This window comes from Panulirus ornatus, chromosome 48, assembly GCF_036320965.1.
Source record: "Panulirus ornatus isolate Po-2019 chromosome 48, ASM3632096v1, whole genome shotgun sequence".
Classification (NCBI taxonomy): Eukaryota; Metazoa; Arthropoda; class Malacostraca; order Decapoda; family Palinuridae; genus Panulirus; species Panulirus ornatus.
In genome coordinates, this window is record NC_092271.1 from 20,752,029 (window position 1) to 20,776,628 (window position 24,600).

Below are 24,600 nucleotides of genomic sequence, written 5' to 3' on the forward strand. Positions count from 1 at the left end.
TTGAGCTCGACTGCTTCTCGTTATACTCACAATATCGTAATAGGACCTACATATCGGCACCAGCTGCCGACCACGCAATATTGCCCTCTGTTACCCAAATTTCAATTATCTGGTAACTTCATAAACCAACGGAGACGGCGACCCAATAATTTGCGTTCGGTCAATTGAACTCTTAGGCCTATCGACTACCGGGGGTCAACCTCATATCTTTCCCCTTTTTTGATCTTAGCATTTGATAGGAAGTTCACCTGCTGTTCCAAGCGGCAAGTCTTGAATCATAAGAGTCTTGGTACAGGGGCGTTCCGTATGGCGCTCTGTGTCATGGCAATACATCCACCTGATGGTCTTGCAAGAGTGAATTCTCTTTCATTCCACGTCTGAGGATATTTCTACAGAGCGTTTCGATATTACCAGTGCCGGTCGCGCGATGGTGACACATTATGAATCAGTCGACATCATTATGAATAATCGTATATAGATATGAATAATAGTGAAACGGATGTGTGTAGTGGACACACACACACACACACACACATATACGGTTGGAGTCCCAAGGAAATATAATGGTTCTATTAGGATATACGGCGTCGTAGGAGCACAACAAAAATAAACAAAGGTACCACACAGTAAAATCATTCATCACAATAATTCTTTGGTGTTTTTTCCTTAAGACGTCATCACTTTGTCATGAGAATTGTTCTAATGTATTTCCTTTTGTCTCTTCCAGGAAAAACAGGAGCCTGGGGAAGCTGGTTCAAGGTAAGTAAGACGGTAAAGACCAAGCGTGACTGCTTCCACTGCTGAAACTGGTTATCATCATCCGTCTATAAAAGCCAGATAAGAGGCGGTGTTGACTGACGAAGCGTTGGGAATGGGATTCGCACACTGTGGGTTATCTATCCAATCTTATACTCCCCCAGCAGTTTCACAACCCGTCCTCCATGAGAGAGATAGATTAAACGGATAGATAGAAGGAAGCCTCTTGCGGCTAGTAGAGGGAGAGACAGAGAGATAGAAGGAAGGCTATTCTAGTCAGTATAGGGACAGAAGGAAGGCTCTCCCAGCCAGTAGAGGGATAGACAATCCTGAGATTGAAGAAAGCCTCGACTGGCCAGTGCAGGGACGGAGGGAAGCCTTCTCTAGCCAGTAGGTGGACGGAGAGGAAACCTCCTCTAACCAGTACAGAGACAGAAAGAAGCCTCCTCTAGCCAGTACGTGGATAGATAGGGAACCACCTCCAGACAGGACAGAGATAGAGAGAAGCCTCTTCTAGCCAGTACGTGGATAGATAGGAAACCACCTCTAGACAGGATAGAGATAGAGAGAAGCCTCTTCTAGCCAGTACGTGGATAGATAGGAAACCACCTCTAGACAGGATAGAGATAGAGAGAAGCCTCCTCTAGCCAGTACGTGGATAGATAGGACACAACCTCTAGAGAGTACAGAGATAGAGAGAAGCCTCCTCTAGACAGTACAGAGATAGAGGGAAGCCTCCTCTATCCAGTGCGGGGAGAGTGAGAGCGTCTATACCATTGGAGGTGACTGGTGGTGCGACGGCCTCACAACCACGGTAACAAGGTTGGTACTCGTGTACCTCATGAGGCAGGTACACCAGTCACGAAGATCGTGGTGTACCGTCAGAACCAAAGGGCAGGATAGGCGGGCAAGGACATAGAGAACCTGAGAATGGGCAGGAGACAGGGAGGGCAGTGGGCAGTAAGGAAGGAAGAAGGGAAGAAAGACCATTAGCCAAGTGTAGGCAAGATAAGAAATTAGGGTAGCAAGCCCAAGCACAAGAGGGAGTGCCGCCCTAGCAAAGGGGACAACGATATGAGTGGCTCCTCCTCCTCTTCCTCCTGCAGAAGGATGAGCTATGCCTCCAGTAAAAGCTAAGGGAGTGGGAGGAGGGAGCGAGGACGGCGAAGAAAACACTCCTCCTACAGCAGGAAAGGATGCATCCCTCGTAAGGCTCGGTGGGTGGAGGGAGCAGAGTGGCTCCTCCTCCTGCAGAGGGATGATGGGGTTTAAGAGAAGCTCTCTCTCTCTCTCTCTCTCTCTCTCTCTCTCTCTCTCTCTCTCTCTCTCTCTCTCTCTCTCTCTCTCTTCCCAGCAAGGGTCAGATCTCGGTGTTTCACACTACTGGCGCTCGCTCTGCTCTGGCTGAGGGTGGGGTGGGGGTTGGGCGGGTTGGAGGGGTTATTTTCCTGCTAAGAAATACAAGGATATGTTTCCACCTCTCAGGTCTTTCACTGCGGGTGAAAACCCCCTCCTTAAGTCAGTCAACTTGGCCTATTCATCGAAGATAACGAGATCTTCCTCTCTCCTTCTGTCATCAAACCATAGTTCAGCCGATCCGTCAACCCTACAGACGGACGAGAGTCGATGTAATTTCACAACTCGCACCGTCACTTGTACTGTAGCCGTAAGAGTCGCTTATAGGAGTCGTGCGGTTACAGGAGTCGTGTGGTTACAGGAGTCGTGTGGTTACAGGCTCCCGATGTACATGATGCATCCCAAGATCCTGAAATTCGAAGTCGAGGCGTCCCGCCACGACATGAACCAAATCCTTCAGCCGGCGTGAATACTCACCGTCGCCCAGTAGAGAGGAGGCAGTTACCATGACCAGGCAGTTACCATGACCAGGTGGATACCATTACCAGGTGGTTACCATAACCAGGTGGTTACCATAACCAGATGGTTGACATCACCAGGTGGTTACCATTACCAGACAGATCCAACGACCTGACCCACTGAAACGGACTCTCGCCACTCACACGGAGAGAGAGAGAGAGAGAGAGAGAGAGAGAGAGAGAGAGAGAGAGAGAGAGAGAGAGAGAGAGACAAGAGCTTCCCTCAGTAAAGTGCTTCCGTGGGATGTGGCTGTGCAACACGTCTGACAGCCACCACGGAAAAGCATGGCCTCCGTGTGTGTGTGTGTGTGTGTGTGTCATTTGTATCGTATGGGGAGGGAGTCCTGCATTCGAGGCGCCATATCTATTGACCATTCTCTACTACCATACACCTTCTGTGTGCTGCAGGCATTAGCCACATCGTCAGTCATTCTATTCCAATCCCCCGCTACTCTTATGTACCACCAAATCATATTTCTTCCTCGCATCTTTTATCTTTTTAACCAAATTTCTTTCTTAATTTCAACTCACGTCCTCCGGTTGGTCTAGCGTTACACCTGCAGAAGGACTAGTGAGTGTCCACGCCCTCGATCTTGTCTTCTTTTCAACACCTTAAAGGATGTGAGCAGGTCACCCCTCACTCTTCTTTACGGGTCAGGTCAAAGGACAGGGCATTAATGATCCAAGGGGGTCGCACCATCGAGTTCTTGAGGGCTTCGAAACCCCCTTGAGTGATTGCTGTAAAGGAAATCGTTTAAATACATGTCTTGCTCTGCTTCTAAATTACTTTTTTTTATGATAACTGACACTATTTACGAGAGAGAGAGAGAGAGAGAGAGAGAGAGAGAGAGAGAGAGAGAGAGAGAGAGAGAGAGAGAGAGAGAGTTGAGACTACACACAATGGAAGAGTCCCCCGTCCGGCTCAGCGGCCACAGAAAACGGGGAATTTCAAACAGAGTAAATTCTATCCTTTAATTAAAGTTGTCTTACTATGTAGAAATGTGCTGCTTACACACACACACAAACACACACAACACACACACACACACACACACACACACGGCCTTAGCACTTTTCTGAAAGGGGACACCAATAACGCACAACATACATACATACATACATACATACATACATACATACATACATACATACAACAGTAACAGTTTAACAAGTCGCTGTGCCTCCATGTGTGTTTGTATGTGTGTATGCCTGGCGTTACCGGACTCCACCCTCCTTGTGGTCACGCCTAGTGAAAAATATACCTTCGGCCAGGTTGTATCACCTTGAAAAATTGCTCACTCTAGAGGTGCACATCCTTTTCTATTACTCTGCTACTGATTGTAGCGCAGCCTTGAATCCGCAGGAATTCCCACCCCCCACCCCTGTCACAGGGGGTGGAAGGTTTCTCTGGGAGTTTTATCAATAATGAAAACGATGTACAATGGAGAGAGAGAGAGAGAGAGAGAGAGAGAGAGAGAGAGAGAGAGAGAGAGAGAGAGAGAGAGAGAGAGAGAGAGAGAGAGAGAATCCCGCCGGTACATTTCTAATGAGAAAAAGCTTTTAACCCAGCATCTGTATCGAGGTCTGAGGGCCTGCTGGGGGACACATGTTTCATTAAGCGCGACACACACACACACACACACACACACACACACACACACACACACACACACAATGTGTGCATTCTCAGAAATGAGGATGCACAAACCTAATGTAATTACATCGTTCAATAATCATAAGGAAGAATATATGTATATGTTTGTGTATGCGTATGTATATGTATGTAAATGTGTATATGTTGACATATATATATGTATGTATATGTGTGTGTATGGGAATTTATGTATACATGTGTGTGTATATGAGTGGATGGGCCATTCTTCGTCTGTTTCCTGGCGCTTCCTCGTTGACAGGGGAAACGGCGATCAAATATGATAAAGGAATATATATATATATATATATATATATATATATATATATATATATATATATATATATATATATATACGGGAAAGGTAAACGGATACAGGGGCATAGTAGTTTTTGATATTAGAAAATGAAGGGACAGAGCGAACAAGGACTAAAGAAAATCACACCATCAAAGTTAGTGGTAATATATGACTCTCATTTACGAGCAGGGTAATGAGTGCCATTACTTGATGGTGAGGCGAGAGGCGCTAATTAGACGGGGAAGGGGACACGATGCCTCTTCGTGTGACGGGTCGTATGTCTACCTCACCCGAGGCGTCCGTCTACCTCACCTTGGTCGTCCGTCTACCTCACCCTGGTCGTCCGTCTACCTCGCCAACTCCTCCACGACAGTCTCGTGTATATGATTCACGGTTCAGTTCATGAGTTCGAGCGCTCCACCTCCGGGTTTCGAGCACGATCTGACCTGACCCGGAACACTGCAAACGACCCTGGGATCTCCGTTCTTAAATACTCTCTCTCTCTCTCTCTCTCTCTCTCTCTCTCTCTCTCTCTCTCTCTCTCTCTCTCTCTCTCCACATGCGGGGATTTGATGGGTAAACTATAAGCACACCTAAGTATACGTAGAGTACAGCTTAGCAGACGTAAAGTCAATAAAAACACGTTTATACAGACAATGGACTGGCTCGAGTCGAAGGCGGCGCAAAGAGTGGCGTTAAACCAGTAACTCTCACCCAGTGATCACTGCTCACCATCTGAACTTCCTCTCATACCTATGACGTGTGCCTTCGAGGGCGTCTGAGCTTAACCATCCGGCAGTCTTCCCTCTACTCTCCTGACGAAGACCTGAGCGATCTCGCGCTGCAAGCCAGCCCCCACAACAGGGGTATCTTTTGGTATTTTCGTTCTCTCTTTTTCTTCCATATCCAACTTGTCGACAGCTCAGATTATACACATACGCGTCACGTGAAGTACGAGGGGTGTGGGGGAAGGGGGTCGAGTGTAGTGTGGGGAGGTAGGGAATCGTGAGGAGTGTGAGGGAAGGGTGAGGGGTGTGGAGGAAACCTGAGATCACCCGTCGCATCTCCTCACCACATCACGTTCGTCCATAACTCGTCAGCTCCCTCTCATCTGCCTTGGGTAATGTCCCACCCAACAGGGTCGTTGCTTCGCTCAGTTAACTCCCCCAGGACTGGGAGAGGAAACTAACGTTTTCAACCTCTGGGAATAAACGTTTCCCTCCCCCCTTCACTGTGGACAAGGCATCTCTAGTTTTTGACGGGACAGGTTAGCTTATTTAACAATTAACTCATCGCATAGCGGTGTCATCGACATAAGAATGCCACAAACGCAGAATTATTGAAAAAGAATCATAATATCTTCGTAGTTAACGTGATTGCAGCACCACGGTGTAAGTTCTTACAAGTGTCGCTTAACGGAGCGTCTTCATCCTCGTGTGTCAGACGGGAGGCCAATGGGCCGCATGGTTGAAAACTGGAGGGCAGAATTACGGCACATACGACGTGCGGCCTTATTTTTCTCTCGCAGGGGGATGGGAACTGGGGATGGGAGGGGGGGAACGGAAAGGAGGGGGATGGGAAAGGAGGGATTCCCGCCCCTTCCAGTCACGTACCGTCAGCTTTCCAGCGGGGCGGAGGAACATGAGTACCTGTCCCTTTTCCTTCGACGTGATGACTCTAAAGAATTCCTCCCTTAATGACTTTGAAGAAAGCGTGTGAGGATGAGGGGCGATTCGTCTCCTTCCCTGGGTTACATAAAGGTCTGCTGAGCCGTCAATTTGAGAGAGAGAGAGAGAGAGAGAGAGAGAGAGAGAGAGAGAGAGAGAGAGCGTCGATCTGTGCCAATATTGCACAGTCTGGGTTTCCTCCATGCCGTTATAAATTGGCTCACCATCGAGAGATGACAGCCTCTTGTGGGGATGGAGGGGGAAGGGGCTGGTTGGCACAGCTGACGACGGTACGGCAACCCTTGGGGGATTAGGTACACCCAGTGAGCTGGCCCGAGCCCTGGTGAGGGGGACTTGCTATGACCTGGGTCTAGCGTTGAGGGACGTGTCATGTTTCTAGTTCTGGGGTGGAGGACGTAATACCCTGGTCACGACGCTGAAGAGGACGTTATATACCGGTCCTTAAGATGAGAGAGAGAGAGAGAGACGTTATATCCTGGTCAGGGAGCTGAGAGAGACGTTCTATCCTGGTCATGGAGCTGGGAGAGACGTTCTATCCTGGTCAGGGAGCTGAGAGAGACAATATATCCTGGTCAGGGAGCTGAGAGAGACGTTCTATCCTTGTCAGGGAGCTGAGAGAGACAATATATCCTGGTCAGGGAGCTGAGAGAGACGTTCTATCCTGGTCAGGGAGCTGAGAGAGACAATATATCCTGGTCAGGGAGCTGAGAGAGACGTTCTATCCTGGTCAGGGAGCTGAGAGAGACGTTCTATCCTGGTCAGAGAGCTGAGAGAGACGTTATAGCCTGGTCCTGAAGATGAGGTGGACCACTCCCGGTGCGACACGCCTCCAAGAGCCACCAGGCGGAGCACAACCTACACCTAGAGGGAGCCAGATCGTAAGAAAAGCCTGCGGGCTAAAAAACAGAGACACAGTACATAGGCCCTGCTGGCGAAGCCTACGTCAGGGGTTACCCCAGAGCCTGAGAACGACGCGAGGGGGAGAGGAGGAGGAGGAGGAGACCCACAAAAGCCAGCTACGTTAGTTAGGTCTTAACTAAGGCTTCACTACGACACGGAAGGGAACAGTTTGGCGACGTCGAACTGTGCGACTCGAAGGGACAAATCGCAAGCGATGCCTGGGTACCGTCCTCACCAGAACGTCGGGGGCGGCACGAAGGGGCGGGCGGGCGGCTGGTGTCCCTCACGCTCACTACCTGCTGCCTGCCGGCCACGTCCTGGACTTCGCGGTGTTAATTGTCATCCTCATCCCGTGTCTTGGGAAGTCGCCTCACCACCTCATTAGTAAGTCAACACGTCTAACTCGACGGCTCGTCCAGCCTGGCTTTAAACTTTGGTAATTAGGAAGTTGAGGCGGTGTGTCGCTTGATCAACCGAGGACCAGTCTACCGGAGGTGTGGAAATACCTCCCTCCCTCCCTAACACATCCTACAACCTCCAGGAATGATGAGCCCAGTGTGAGACAAGACGGTGAACCTTTGCCTACTGCGACGTCAAAACCACATCCTAAAGTCATCAGAATAAACCATAAGACATTAGAAGATACCAGACCAAATCATGAAACAGCAGATCACATCATAGTAGAGCAGACCACATTATAAGACACCAGACCACATCATTGTAGAGCAGACCACATCAAAAGACAGCAGAGCACATCATAAGACAGCAGAACACATCATCAGACAACAGACCACATCACAAGACACCAGATTACCTCAAAACACACCAGACTAATTCATAGACATATGTCCTTATACACATCCTACACATGTCCTCATCTTAGATATCAGAGGAGTCTAGGTCCAGAAAATCCTAGGTATCAGGTGTTTGCATTCTTGGGTACAATGTACAGCTGCGATAGTCGGGTCGGTGCCTGGCAAGCTTCTGTACGGCATCAAATTTAGCACATACCAGCTGCACACAACAAACTTAAATCAAAAAAGGCTCATTATGTACTCTAGAGAATTGAGTTCATTACAGCTGCGCACAGCAGAACATGCATTCTACTGAACTTCATACATCTGCAACTTCACCAACAAAGTGGACAAAGGCCTTCGAGATCAAAAGATACAGGGTGTGTCCTCGAAAGTTTATAATGTGTACACCTTTGAAGAAGAAGACGAAGAAGAAACAGAAAAGAAGAGCACTATGCAGAAAACGGGTGATGCTCATGATTAACCATATACCTTTACTGTAATCTATAGCTATGCTTTGCAAGATTACAGGCGTATGGCAATCCCCTCATCCATCCATAAACCATGCAGTATCGTGAGGTGACGGAAAAGACAGTGAAACGGATCGCTTTTCCACGCTATGATTATTCTGTCGACACCAGAAGTCTTTATCTGGGTAGCTTTGACGAACCTAAACAGTGCTTGGATGTGTCACTTTATCATATCTTCATTTCGGGGAATTCATCAGCGATTAGGTGTCGAGTGATGTAACGTCGTGAGTTCAGAGGGCTGGCTGGCGACGACCTTAGCCAGCGCATCCGAGGAGAATGTGCTTCGTGTGAAGTGTTTGTATGACTCCAGTTGGTTTAAGGCGTCGCTGTTTACAGCGAGGCACACTGCCGCCCAGTGCCAGGGGGGAAGGGTTAGTGCCACGTCTTGTAAACACACTGGGGGCCACGGGTACCAACACTTCCCTAAATACTACAAAGGCGGCGTTTACTGCTTTGGCCCACGTCCCGCGGGTTCGAATGAGAGGGTCGTGGTCCGGAAACTTGGCGCGGAATCTTCTGGGTCGATACCTGTTCATTCATGGCGTCTGCAGGACTCGTACGTGTGTATATATGGCCAGGGTGAGGCAAGGGTACGGTTCACTTGATGGACTGACAATAAAATTCCCTTTGACTGAGCCCGAGAATCTATTCCTCTTCCCCTTTTCCTTCTCTTTATCTGATAATTTCTTCTTCTTCTTCTTCTTCTTTTCGTCTCCTTTTCCTTCTCCTTCTTCTTGACACTCAAGAGCCCTCCAAGAAAAACCTCTCCAAACGTCTCGAACTCTGGAAGGGGGGGTTTCAGACTCCACCATTCCAGTCAACAGTCAGGAAAGATCCAACCCCTCACAACTCGTCCCTCCAGTCAGTCAAACAGTCGAGAGAGACTTACATTAATCCCCAGTTCCCTGGTTCTCCGCGCTTCCCGTCTGCACGAGCAAATTTGTCTTTCCTTTCTCTCTCTCTGAAGTTGATCTTTAAGTCTAATTAGGGAGTTAATGAGAGGTCATTTTGCATCGTGCGTCGAGGGTTAGCGGCGCTGGGGCTGGCTGGTTGTTAGCATCAGGGGACAGAACAGAGTTGGGGAATGTCCTACCAGACGGACGGACGTAAGGAGAATCGAGACCCCCATCCAACCCCATCTGCTGTACTCGTACTCCTCAGCAAACCCCACCCACATCCCAACGCGGAAACAGAGGAGCATCGAGATTCTCCTCAGTCCTCCAGTGCAAAGGGCATGATATGTTACGAGAGTGTTTATGGCTGTAAAGTGATTGGAACACCTGAAGAAGGTGTTCAAGATAACAATAGGACGATCATGGTCTTTTGACGACCCCTGACATTCGATGGGCCTGGAGGTGAAACAACAAACCAACTCTGTACTTACTTACTTCTTCTTCCAATCTTCGTTCGTCTTTTGTTCTATGGCAAGGTATGATCAGGTAAGATGTGAACTCATGGTAGAATATGTAGCCCGGGGACATGAAACTGGCTGGATGGCCATCACGTTAAGCTTTACTTGAGCAGATAACTTGTAAGATGCGCCTCGTATACCACTCGCTCATCAAGCAAGCATATACCACACAGCTCATTGATTCAGAGATGAAAAACAATGACGTGGCAACAATCATCTACTCTCTCTCTCTCTCTCTCTCTCTCTCTCTCTCTCTCTCTCTCTCTCTCTCTCTCGCGTCTTCCCTTCCCAAGGAGAACCGTCGTCCAGTTTGAGAACTAACGTCAAGTCTCACAGCTGCGGTTGAAATACAGATGGCACTAACTACCCTTCCCAAAGCACTAACAGATGGCACTAACTACCCTATCCAAAACACTAAATGCAAGAAAACCATCAATATAACGATCAAAACCAACGTGTCTGGTGGTGGCGGTCGAAAATGAGAATCAAAAGTTCGAGCATATTGGAGACGCGCCAGGGATGGTCAAGTGCAGCAAGGTGCGTCCTGGGGTAGACTCTCTCTCTCTCTCTCTCTCTCTCTCTCTCTCTCTCTCTCTCTCTCTCTCTGTCTCTCCTGCTGGGGTCACTATACCACACCTCCGCCTCCACGGATGCGGCCGCTCCTCCTCCTCCTCCTCCTCCTCCTCCTCCTCCTCCTCTCCTCCTCCTCGGGTCACTATACCACACCTCCGCCTCCACGGATGCGGCCGCTGCTCCTCCTCCTCCTCCTCCTCCTCACAGACCCGCTGTGAGATCCTCTTGCACCCAGCGCTTTATAACTCCTACGACATCGCGTATGCATAATGACTAAGGCTTAATAATTAACAGGAGAATAAATGAGAAGGTCTCTTGCTTCGTTAGGCGATGCATCGCGTCCACCATTTTTTCGGGGCAGATCCTCGAATAAGGGCCGAAGTAAAATGTTAACTTGCCGGGAGTTCCGACATAATGGCGCGCAAGGGCAAATGTCACTCTCGTCTGTCTTGCATCTGAAGCGGATTTAATCTTCAAAGAAAAAAGAAAAAAAACGTTTCAGGTCCGGAAATTAGAATTAATGATCCTTGGGCCAGTACGTCCCGGAAGAAGAAGGCGGAAGGGGAGTCAAAATGATGAGAACACGGACGTGAGGTTTTACGTTCCTTGGGCACGACGGTACGACCATTCTTCAGAACGAGGGTGCGATCATGATTGAGGACGACGGTACGACCATCATTGAGGACGACGGTACGACCATCATTGAGGACGACGGTACGACCATCATTGAGGACGACGGTACGACCATTCTTTCAAGACGACGGTGCGATGGTGCGACACGTCTTTCAAGCTGCGTCCTTACCTCGCCGTCTCCTATGTACGTGTCTTTACCTCGTCCCGTCCTATGTACGTGTCCTTACCTCATCCTGTCCTATGTTCATGTCCTTACCTCGCCCTGCACTATGTACGTGTCCGTACCTCACTGTCCTACGTACGTATCCGTTTCTCATCCAGTTCCGTCTGTGTTCTTATCTTTTCCCCTCCTTCCATCCGCTTCCTTCCCTTCATTCATGTTTTCATCCCTCCCTACTTCCTTTTTCCCTCATTCTGCCTCCATCAGCTTACCTCCTTCACCTTCCAGGTCCCACGTCCCTTTTACCTCCCCTTAATCTCCCCATGTCCCCTCCTCCTTACCTCCCCTTACCATTATTATACTCAGGCTTCCCTCCTCTACCCTCCCTCCCTTCCCCCATCCCCTCCTCCTCCCCACCCACCGCCGACCTAAAGCACTATTGCCATAACAGACGCCGCCTCCCCCCCCTCCAAGCCCCCCTCAATCTCTTTTCCGGGGCCGGCAGTTTATCAATAATGCCATTGATGAAATATGAGCAGCCACCATGTATATAGGGAGGGGTCGGGCGAGAGGCTCCGCGTCACATTGGTTCGCCAGGCCCCACAGCAGCGTCGGTTCGCCAAGCTCCCAGAGCAGCGTTGGTTCACCAGGCTCCACAGCAGCGTTGGTTCGCCAGGCTCCAGAGCAGCGTCGGTTCGCTAGGCTCCAGAGCAGCGTCGGTTCGCCAGGCTCCAGAGCAGCGTCGGTTCGCTAGGCTCCAGAGCAGCGTTGGTTCGCCAGGCTCCACAGCAGCGTCGGTTTGCCAAGCTCCAGAGCAGCGTTGGTTCGCCAAGCTCCAGAGCAGCGTCGGGTCGCCAGGCTCCAGAGCAGCGTCGGTTCGCTAGGCTCCAGAGCAGCGTTGGTTCGCCAAGCTCCAGAGCAGCGTTGGTTCGCTAGGCTCCAGAGCAGTGTTGGTTCGCCAGGCTCCACAGCAGCAGAGAAAGACGCTCTCTCTCCTCCCACGTCTTCGCGACAGGCTCCCTCCATCCACCAGGATGCCACAGCAGGCTCACGTCCACGCGCAGGTTCCATGCTCCTCCACACGCGCGATCTGCATGGGGGAGGATCTCTCTCTCTCTCTCTCTCTCTCTCTCTCTCTCTCTCTCTCTCTCTCTCTCTCTCTCTCTCTCCACCACACCCGCGTCCATAAATATAGGATCCACGACCACTTCATTCATGCTCCACCACTTCTCAGCTCCACTAGGTTTAACATCCATCGAGCGACCCGTTCACGAGACTCCACTTCTTCCACATGGCGTCACATCATCCACCGGGCATTAAACCTTCCACCAAGGTCGAACTTCCACCCAGATCCTCCACCAGGCTCCACCTCTTCAACCACCAGGCTCCACATCATCCGCCGAGTTTTCAATCTTCCACCGAGGCCACACTTCCACCCAGATCCTCCACCAGGCTCTACATCTTCCTCCACCAAGCCACCCAGACACTTCATCAGCCCCAACGTCTACAAACCGCCACACAAATTCAGCAAAGGGTACTTTTAGGCTTGAAGCCTACACTCTACCAGATTCATGGAGTAATCCCCCTTGATTAGGGATTACAAGGAACTACCTGGATTAGAACCACAAGTTCCCTGGATTACAAAGCTTGTTGGTGCACGAAGCTGTACTTACACCAGGACCTGCTGTGCTTTTACCAGATATCCCACAGGGCTTCAGCTGGGCGAGGCTTCAGGTAGAAGAGGCTTCAGGTAGATGGGGCTTCAGGTGGACGAGGCTTCAGGTGGACGGGGCTTCAGGTGGAGGAGGCTTCAGGTGAACGGGGCTTCAAGTGGACGAGACTTCAGGTGAACGAGGCTTCAGGTGGAGGAGGCTTCAGGTGGATGGCTCTTCAAGTGGACGAGGCTTCAGGTGGACGAGGCTTCAGGTGGACGAGGCTTCAGGTGGACGAGGCTTCAAGTGGACGAGGCTTCAGGTGGACGAGGCTTCAGGTGGACGAGGCTTCAGGTGGACGAGGCTTCAGGTGGACGAGGCTTCAGATGGACGGAGCTCCAGGTAGATGAGACTCCAGGTGGGTGAGGCGGCTCCACTTAGAGATGAGGCTGTAGATGAACGAGGCTTCAAGGAGACCTGGTGGGCTCCAGGTGAATGTGGCCCCAGACACATGAGACTCCTGGAGCTGAGGGTCGAGCCTCGATCGGAGCAACCGGGTCACACAGACACACCCTAGCCCTACGTCCTTATCCTCAGGGCTGGTCGGACAGATGATGGATACACGGCGCACGTAACCTTGGGAGGGCACGCCACCTAACCCATCCAACCCTGGGGCACATTCCGGGACCCATGATCCAAACGAGAGAGAGAGAGAGAGAGAGAGAGAGAGAGAGAGAGAGAGAGAGAGAGAGAGAATATATAATTAGGAGCACTCGAGGTAATTACCTCCCTACCTCCTCCAGCCTGGCATCTTTACATCCGGGTTGTCCTGGATTCGCTAAGTAATGAAGTGTTTTAACGACCTACAGAAGGATACGTTTTCACCGTCGGCATCAAGGATACGCAACAGGGTACAGAGTTGCTGTCTCTTTTTTTGTTTTGTTTTCATCCTTCATATAATCCAACTGGAACGTTGATCGCTGACACCGTGAGCAGGACGATACATCCTGGTTACACTGTGGGGGGGGGAATATATATATATATACATACAAATATACAGTTACGTCCGGATTTCATTGTAAACAATACATCGGGATGACACTGGTTTCATCATCACTGAGCGCCGCTCCTCCCTCTGTACAGTCCAGATATCAGAGGTTCCGGGAAGTGCGTGAAGAGGACGAGAATAGAGGGAAAAATGAAGAGTGTAGGACATGGGGAGGGAGGGGGAGGGGGAGGGAGGGAGGGAGGGAGGGAGGGAGGGAGAGAGAGAGAGAGAGAGAGAGAGAGAGAGAGAGAGAGAGAGAGAGAGAGAGAGAGAGAGAGAGGGGGGGGGGGGGAGGGGGGGAAGAGAGAGAAAGGGTGTCAAGTTTGACAGCGAGACAAAAGACGTCGGAGACGCGCCAGAAATTCCGGATCTGTGAACAGAGAGAGAGAGAGAGAGAGAGAGAGAGAGAGAGAGAGAGAGAGAGAGAGAGAGAGAGAGAGAGTCAGTGGAAATGAAAAGTCTTAAAGGAACTGCCTACTGCCGTAGGCACGTACGGTGATGGGCACGTACGGAGATGAGCACGTAAGATGACGGGTACGTACGATGATGGGGACGTATGATGATAGGCAAATACGAGGATGGGCACGTACGAGGATGGGCACGCACGATGATATGCACGTACGGTGATGGGCACGTACGGTGATGGGCACGTACGGTGATGGGCACGTACGATGATGGGCACGTAAGAGGATGGGCACGTGAGATGATGGGCACGCAACATTCATCTAAGGCTGAGGAGGCACAAAAACGCACGGGTTACGGAGGCGGTCAGTGGGCAAGTGTTCTGACTGGCACAGATGGTGGCGTAAATCCCCAACCTCTCACGCTCGATAAGGGCATTCGATCACAGTCGATCACGACTCTCAGCAGCTGGTCCCCTACCCTAACAGTGAACCATGAGACTCCGACATTTAGTCCCCATCCTTTAACAATCACAAAAACTTGACACTCCCTAAAGTCGATCACCATACTCGACCGTCAGCAGTCCCCACCATCCATCTTATAATCGATCAGTGCAGTCGACACTCTAATTCTTATCCCTCGCAGAGTCGATCGCAAATATTCACCCCAGCCTCCCTGCAGTCGATCAAGGCACTCGACACCCCCCACCCCACCTTAGCATACAAATGACTTCAGATACTCCAATGGCCCTCATACGTCGGCACTGAATTCGACCATCCATGGAGGCAGACCCATGCCTCGATGTAGCTCTTTTCTCACGCTGGAAACTTAACGCTCATCTCTACAATAAAACTTGAGTTACTGTTGATTAGCCGGATATCTCGCTGTCTACCACGTCCATTATGGGCGAGATATACTCATGGTGGCGTAGGATAACAGTCGATATAATCAAGATAAGATATAACCCTTATCGTAACGCTGAGTTATTGATCTACACACACACACACACACACACACACACACAAACAAGCGTGGAGCTTCCTTCCCGCACCAGACTTATCCCATGCAGACCCCTGGCCTCACATCCCACAATAGACTCGGTCCCTCTCTCTCGCCTCATACTTGGCTAGATATGGAAACCGATAGTTCCTTGCCAAATATGCAATGACAAAATAAGATCCACGATTGGGATCCCAGACTCTTTAGCAAGGCATAGAAATGGAGACTTGTAATGCAGTTCTAGGATACCCTTAATTCAAAGTGACGAAGAACATAGATGTGGTAGTGTCTTGCTCTTCGTCAAAGCCAATCTTATTCTCATGTTGAAAAAAAAAAATTGAAAGTGAATGTGGACAACATTGGAATCTAATACTACAGAAGTTATGAATAATCTTCGTGAGATTTACACCAATCTGCAAAAAAAAAAAAAAGAAAAGAAAAAAATCTGCAAGAAATGCAGTTCGATTGTAATGGAAGGTTTCAACATAGCAGTGCAGAAGAGGGAGAGACTCCCTTTCCAGGAGCTACGAGCCTGAATTCTAAAGAAAACCCGCTTGACGGTGACACAGCTACTTGTGACGAGATTGTATTAGGTCTAATCTAAACAATTTTACCGTTGCGCGCCCGAGGGGTCGAACCCAGGCTACCGAGAACTGTGGAATGAGCCCACTGAAGGTGTAGACAGAATCGGAGAGACAAGAGCAAACTGAATGTCACTCGTAGAAATGGATTCTAATCCGGAGACGATCGTTTTCCTTCGAGTGAGTCAAGATATATTTTCTTTAATAGGCCTGTTAACCTATGGCATGATTTTTCCTACGAGAGTAGTTTCGACCAACACAAGAAATCCATCGAAAAAAAATGAGCTTTGGCTTGAATAACCCCGTTGGTAGCAGGCGAATCACGCCATCTTTACCTCTCTACAAAAGATGTCTACTTTTGCATTTCTTCTTCTGTGACATACTGGCTTACCTATGTTCTCTCCACACTATCCTCTTGTGTTCCTCATCTCCTCCACGACCGCAAACTGCCTCGAGAGGTCGCACTTGCCGTGTTGGTGGCGGCCTACTAACTTCTGCATTCCCTTTGTGGGACTGGCGTTCGTCATTTCCCACCTCTCATGTGGCACATCTCACAAGGCACCTCTCATTCGAAACCTCACTCACTTAGCATCTTCCATTTAGTTCCTCTCATCTAGTTCCTTTCATCTAGTTCGTCTCATCTAGTTCGTCTCATCTAGTTCGTCTCATCTAGTTCCTCTCATCTAGTTCCTCTCATCTAGTTCCTCTCATCTAGTTCCTCTCATCTAGTTCCTCTCATTTAGTTCGTCTCATCTAGTACCTCTCATCTAGTACCTCTCATTTAAAGGCTCTCACTCAAAGCCTTTCATTTACCGCTTCCCTCGCTTACCGCCCCCCTTCATTTAGCGCCTCTCATTTAGAACCTCATTTGGTGCCTCCTCTCATCTAGCGCCTCTCATTACCCTAACTCCCTTGTGCCTCATCCTTCATGTCCACCCTAAAATTCGTAAGGGCACGTCCTCCTAAAAGCAATACCTTAAGAGACCTTTTTCAGTAATGGCTTCTCTGCCCCGCTATTCGAAGGATGGCTTCCCGCCTCCCTCTCGTTCCTTCCCCCCTGAAAGTGGAAAAGAAGGTGAATGAAAATGGCGTAAGAATATATATAAGAGGCTCAGGGACTCCGCGGTCACTGAGGAATTCAATCTGTGTACCTCTGGAGGCTCCATCTTGGGGCGAACAAACAGGATGACCATCACGAGAACGAAGAGGGGGGGCCCCCAGAAACATCTGCGTTTTCGTCCGTATGCGAAAATGTCGAGCGTCCATCAAACGAACGTGTGGCGGATCCTCGTTAATCATTTATCTTATGTGTGAAAACGAGAATCAAGATGGATAAAGATCCGTCCTCACTACTGGTCGTTTGTTTAAACGTTCTAGAATCAAGATGGATAAAGATCCGTCCTCACTACTGGTCGTTTGTTTAAACGTTCTCCAATGTTTACAGCACGAGAGATGAGTTGATCCTTCAGCCGGCATAATCTTGAGTGCCAACATATGCATCTGCACGTACCTGCCTGCGCCCCCCAGCTCGGCCCATACCCACGACCCCACCACCACACTCCTGCTTACTAACCCCAACACACACACCCCCTCCCTCACATCTTAGGCGATTGCCACTACCCACACTCATCCCCACACCCGTCCAGTCATCCCCACACCCGTCCACACTCATGGCCTTTAATCCTCACCCATCCCAACACCCAAGCCTTTAACAACCCAGTGTCATCCCAAGACGCAAGCCCTTACGAACCCTGACTGAATCCCAGCACCTGCGTCCTCACCAACCCTGATTCATCCCAGCACCCACGCCCTCACCAACCCTGATTCATCCCAGCTTCCACGCCCTCACCAACCCTAGACTTATCCCAGCACCCACGCCCTCACCAACCCTTGACTTATCCCAGCACCCACGCCCTCAACAACCCTTGACTTAACCCAGCACCCACGCCCTCACCAACCCTTGACTTATCCCAGCACCCACGCCCTCACCAACCCTCGACTTATCCCAGCACCCACGCCCTCACCAACCCTTGACTCATCCCAGCACCCACGCCCTTACCAACCTTGGGCCGCATTATCGTTTCAACCATCAATACCTTACTGGCTGCATCGTGAGGACCTAAGAAACTATAAAGGGGTTCAAACACAAAATTAGACTGAGGGTTAAGGAGGTTTCCCTTCTCTCACTGGAGGCTTACTTTCCGCCGCTGGAGGTTCACTTTGGGGGGGCTGGAAGCTTCTCTCTGGTGCCTGGAACCCTCGTCTCAGACATGGAGGATCTCTTCTGACTCCTTTAACTGTTAACAGTCCTGTTACATCTTGAGACTTGCCCACAAGTTTAAACCCCAGAGCCATATTCCACAAGACCTTCTGTTTCCCAGAGAACACAGGGACAACGAAAACACACACAATATAAAAAAAAAAGGTTTTCCCAAAACACGAAGCGACAGTAACAGGAAATTCAGGAGGGGGAGAACGCTAGGAGGGGGCCAAATTGTTCTAGGAAAATATATGCTCAATATTGGAAAAATTTCCCGGCGAATACAACTCTTTTAAAAGTGAACCGGTGGCGGCACCACGTCTTATGCAAACTGCAGGCCCCATTATTGACGGAAAGTTGAGGAGGAGGAGGAAGGAAGGAAGGAGGAGGAAGGAGACGAGGGCCCTGTACGATGTCCACAAGGATGAAGGTGAAGCAGAGAGAGAGAGAGAGAGACAGGAAGATGAAGGCGGTAAGGAAAAGGATATGTACAACGCCAGACGACAACGTAAACGGAGAAAGATAAAGACACTGATGGTGTGGTCGTTTGCTTACCCCCCCTCCCCCACCCCTCCCAACCCCTCAACGAGACTACGAGTATTCGTGCATGGGGCTGTGTTCGAGCACATCCAGCCCCATCTTCCTCTGACGCATGCGACTCAGTGGATAACGCATCCATGTTTGCAGACCGGGAACACTCACTTTTCTCCTTCCTTGGTCGTAGGGTGTTTACATGACACGCTTACCCTACGTGACTCGAGCGCTCAATGCCGACACCCGGTTCGAAACCCACATATGAAGCCGACTGAAGCATTTTCAATCCGTCTCGACTCATTCAAGACTATAAGAAATAAACCGAAGCGATATGAACCGAAGCGATATAATATCCCTGTGGCCGATCATTCGCATAATCAAAGACGGAATAGTAGGAGGTGAAGCCCCAGCTTTGTATGCAACAAATACACCCCATGGCTTCAGTCAAAGGGAGCTGCCATAAGGGGAAAGGTGTGGGGATTCTCTCGCATGTGGATAATGAAGCAAGAAACCTGTTGCTCGTAGGAACGTCTGACAGGGTTTCCTCTTTTTTTTTTTTTTTTAAGGCAATTCCTTTAACGCACTCTTGTTGTACAGAGACTTCAACTTCTCTTTTTTTTTTGTAAATGGGAACAGAAGACCAGGCAAACACAGTCGTTCAAGTGAAGACCCGAGTCGCAAAGGAATCACACATATACACACACACACACACACACACACACACCTACTCTGGCAGGAACGGCCAATACACACGGTAAGTTCATCTTGACCCTTAAATGTGTCGGAGATGCTTTTCATTGACAGATGTGGCTTAAAGACAGACCGACCGCCATTAATGACCCGGGCAGCCGGCAGGTCTCAATCACCAAACAACACAGAGGCAGCACACAACACAGAGGCAGCACACAACACAGAGGCAGCAAACAACACAGAGGCAGCACACAACACAGAGGCAGCAAACAACACAGAGGCAGCACACAACACAGAGGCAGCACACAACACAGAGGCAGCACACAACACAGAGGCAGCACACAACACAGAGGCAGCAAGACAAACTTGTCTACGAGACACGCTTTCAAAGCAATCAACACCAACCTATTCCCAAAGAAACCTATGGGAACTACACCCTCCAGCGAGACCTCGGCCTTCCTGTGTGCAAAGAGAGAGAGAGAGAGAGAGAGAGAGAGAGAGAGAGAGAGAGAGAGAGAGACGCGTGCACGGAAAAGGAATATTGCTTGAGGCAAATCTTTCTGTACGTGGCATCGGGGGTACCGCTCTTCCTATAATGTCCTGGATTATTGAAAAACCCCGTAAAATACAATGGCAGCCACCCACGGGGAGGAGGAGGAGGAGGAGAGGAAGGAGGGAGGAGGGAGGAGAAGAGGGAGGAGGGAGGGAGAGGAGGGAGAGGAGAGAGGAGGAGGGAGGAGGTGTTTGTCGTTCTGAGTGTCGGGTCTCGAGAAACACGGCTTTGGGAATTGTTCTTACCGAGGCGTCCCCAGTGGTGTTCGAGCGAGACAAAAGGGGGAAGGGGGAGTCAGAGTAGAGGAGACGGATCGAGAGGAGGAGTAAAAGGTATATTCATTATCGAAATGGGAGAGTATTATGTGATATTCTGTACGTGTGGAGGGGGGGAACCACTGTATGATAACCATGGGGAAAGATTAGCTGTACACATATATATATACGGTGAGGTTCAAATAAAACTCTTACTCTCACACTTTTAGAGAATGATTGGGGTAAAAAAAAATGGGAGATAAAAAGCAAACAATGGTATTCAAAAGATTCTAACCATATTCGAGGGTACCAAACTAGATGCCTTCTAAGTACCGCTCTTTCAAAATGAATTAAATATTAATACAGAGATTAAGGGAATCAATGGGTATGGCTATGGCGAAGATCTATCATTACTTATTACTGATATTTCAACTGACCGTCGAAGAAGTGACTGCCAAACGTTTTTGGCCAGGGCATCAAAGCTGCTAGTGAACGGGACATATACACACATTCACTCCCCCTCTTCCACCAGATCCGTTCGCTCAGCGGCATCATAACTCCAATATCATCCACATTGACATTTCTTCCACATTTTCTCTCACAACTCTAACAACCAAGTGACCTTTAAATGTGACCAGCGTCGGTGGCAGGGGTCACAGATGATGGGTCTGGTGATCCTTCATCACGCTCGTTTTCTAAGCTATTAATCACATCTTCCTATAAGCTCCGGGTCACAGCCCTTATTTCCATCAAGTCTTCGGCAGCGAGGCTCCGGCTACCACTCCCCGTGTGTTTTGCCGTCCTTGTTATATATATATACACACTGTGAGGTGTCCCAAGGGCTTCGTCGTGAGGGGCCATGGGACGGCGAACGTGAGCGGAGGAAGCCCCGGGCTCGTCCGTAATTTGATTGCTCTCTGGATTCTAACTATATAACAACTCTTGAGGGGGGAGGGGTTGGGCTGGGTAAAGGGAGAACGGTCTCTCTCTCTCTCTCTCTCTCTCTCTCTCTCTCTCTCTCTCTCTCTCTCTCTCTCTCTCTCTGATCAGCCAACATAAGTTTCCGTTTACAGATTCTAAGACCGCAACGAGAGTGGGTGACAATGATATCCATTCCCGACATTAAAAAACCACGTTACTATAACGAAGCGAGTCTTTGCGCTTCACCACAAGAGTTATACGACGACGCGCACATTCGCTATCGATGAACTCTGGAAAAAAAAAAAGAAAAAAATGTACGACTGGTATTGGCAGAGGATTATGATACAGTACTGGCATAACACCGGCAAAGGTGAACCATGTTGGCAATAAGTCTCTAACGGTGCTTCATCAGTCAAATATTGATCCATATGGAAACCTCTCTTACGTCTATATAAAAGCCATTTAACATGTCTCTTACTCTATATAAAAATCATTCAATATGTCTCTAGTCTATATAAAAATAATTCAGTATGTCTCTAGTCTATATAAAAATCATTCAGTATGTCTCGTAGTCTATATAAAAATCATTCAATATGTCTCTTAGTCTATATAAAAATCATTCAATATGTCTCTTAGTCTATATAAAAATCATTCAATATGTCTCTTAGTCTATATAAAAATCATTCAATATGTCTCTTAGTCTATATAAAAATCATTCAATATGTCTATTAGTCTATATAAAAATCATTCAATAGGTCTCTAGTCTATATAAAAATCATTCAATATGTCTCTTACTCTATATAAAAATCATTCAATATGTCTCATAGTCTACATAAAAATCAATGTCTCTAGTCTATACAAAAATCAATGTCTCTAGTCTATACTAAAAATCATTCAATATCTCTCGTAGTCAATATAAAAATCATTCAATAGTTCACATTTTTCCCCTTTCTTTTCTTTTTTTTTTCTAAACTTATCCACAATCGCACTGTAACTCATAACTGACCATGTCTCAGTTCCTCCCTCCTCACGAGTCCCTCCCTCACACTGGGAGTGCAAACATTACCTCCACCTCCTCCTCACGCGAGGGTGGGCTGAAAACCCAGCAGCGTATGCTCAATGCAACGTCTTACGTCACGCAGCCGAGTGAGAGGGAGGGAGGGAAGGAGGAGTTTGCGAAAATCAAGCCATTTGAGAAGAACTTCACCCCCCTTTCCCCCAACTCCCTCCTTCTATAAAAGACCTTAGTTAAAACTTCACACGTCAGCGAGAGAGAGAGAGAGAGAGAGAGAGAGAGAGAGAGAGAGAGAGAGAGAGAGAGAGAGAGAGAGAGAGAGTCTGCACTTGGAAGCTCTTCTCTCTCTCTCTCTCTCTCTCTCTCTCTCTCTCTCTCTCTCTCTCTCCTTCGGGCAACTGTAGGTGCGAGATGAAAATAATAAAGGAAAAAAGGGAAAGAAAAAGAAAGTTTCCCCCGTCCACCCTCCTCCCCCATTCCAAAACTTTTGCAAAGGGTTAAAAATTTCGGGGCTGACCGAAGGCATCGTTAAAGAAAATCGCTGACGTCGTTTTCTATCTTAAAATTTTTTTTGGTGGGGTTGGGTGGTAGGTGGGGGGGAAGAGGTGAGGGGAGGCCTGTGTTGTGTTGATGATGAAGAGGTGACGGGAGGCCTGTGTTGTGTTGATGTGGACTGGCTTCCTTCCTTCGGCAGACACCCAGGGAAGGAGAGAGAGAGGGCGCACGGCTCGGTACCCGACGGAGGAGAGCCGGTGACGAATGACGAAAAGTTACTTGCAGCAGCAACAACAACTTGACCCCCCCCCCTCTCTGAGAGAGAGAGAGAGAGAGAGAGAGAGAGAGAGAGAGAGAGAGAGAAGGGGGGAAGAAGGGCGGGGGGGGGGAACTTTAAAAAGTGTCATCTCGAAAAGTGTTCCACAGAGATCTCTTTTTTTTTCTTCTTTTTTTCTTCTTCTTAGCTTTACCAGCAACGAGCAAGCCATGGGGAGTTCGGTTCTTCGAGCCCGCCCTACCCCCCCATCCCTTTTTCTGGGGGAGGGGGACTTGCCAACCCCAAATCCTTGCAGGGTCCTGAGTGCACGCAAAGACGAATGGGTTTCATGGAGGATCTGATGTCTTTTTACGACGTGCGTGAGGGCCCGCAAACGCGTTTTCTTCCTTCCTTCTAATGACGATACGAACGAGTCATGAATGCGATATTGCGAGTTTACATTTCCCGTTTTCTCCATAGGATGAAAAGATCTCTCTCCAACGACGTGACCTTACCTCTCCATCCATTTCTTGTCTCCATGTCTACATATATTTTCTTTTCTTTCTTTCGTACTATTCGCCATTTCCCGCATTAGCGAGGTAGCGTTAAGAACAGAGGACTGGGCCTTTGAGGGAATATCCTCACCTGGCCCCCTTCTCTGTTCCTTCTTTTGGAAAACTGAAAAAAAAATGAGAGGGGAGGATTTCCAGCCCCCCGTTCCCTTCCCTTTTAGTCGCCTTCTACGGCACACAGGGAATACGTGGGAAGTATTCTTTCTCCCCTATACGTGAAATACGTAAAATCTTTCCTACTACGTACAATTTCCTTACATTAATGATATCTTATCCTTCACAACCAAACATTTTACGACTTACGAAACATATAACAGGAAACAGCATACAAAGAAATTCATCTGTTACCACGATAGTAGGGCTCCTGTTATCTCACCCCGGTGGCTCATCAACCATACTGTTATCTTGGCGCAGGTCAGAACCCCTCCCACCCCACCATACACACACACACACACACACACACACACACACACACACGCGCGCGCGCCTGCTCACATGGGTCAAGGCCGAGACACTACATACCACGACCTCACCTCTTACTTCTGTGATCTCTTCGGCGGGAGTGGGAGAGTCTCTCTCTCTCTCTCTCTCTCTCTCTCTCTCTCTCTCTCTCTCTCTCTCTCTTCTCTCTTTACGGACGGTTTCTTAAAAAGTCTCTTTCTCTCGGGGAGACATCAGTCATCCAACTCGTGTCTCGTGTCTTCCAGTCTCCTTTTCTCTCCCCTCTGTCTCTCACAAACCCAATACGTACGTCCACGAGTCTGGAGAGAGAGAGAGAGAGAGAGAGAGAGAGAGAGAGAGAGAGAGAGAGAATGTAGGATGACAGATCCACCTACCCTTCCCTCCCTAAAATAAGAATAAAAATACATCCCTGGCATGAAAAAAAAAAAAATAATAAATAAAAAATCGACTCCCTTTGCGAGTTTTAAGCTGTGCAGAATGTCGTGTCTTTGAGGGCTTCCGGAAGACGGGTCTGTGGAATAGTCGGTTCTAAAGGCGAAACTCGCTTTCACGTGACATCGGTCTGTCGACCTCGTGAACACTCCTGGCACTGCACTTACCTGACCCCCCATATATATCATGGAAGAGGACGTGAACAA

General features: G+C 48.9%; 1 protein-coding gene across 7 annotated transcripts in view; it reads left to right on the forward strand.

Moving 5' to 3' along the window:
- Positions 1-24,600, forward strand: part of mAChR-A (muscarinic Acetylcholine Receptor, A-type) — a 461,181-nt gene that overhangs the window by 225,020 nt on the left and 211,561 nt on the right. For all 7 annotated transcript variants that reach the window (XM_071690083.1, XM_071690085.1, XM_071690087.1 and 4 more), the window contains one exon: positions 728-759. The gene's annotated coding sequence lies outside the window, so the exon portion shown is untranslated. The remainder of the gene's footprint in view (positions 1-727; positions 760-24,600) is intronic.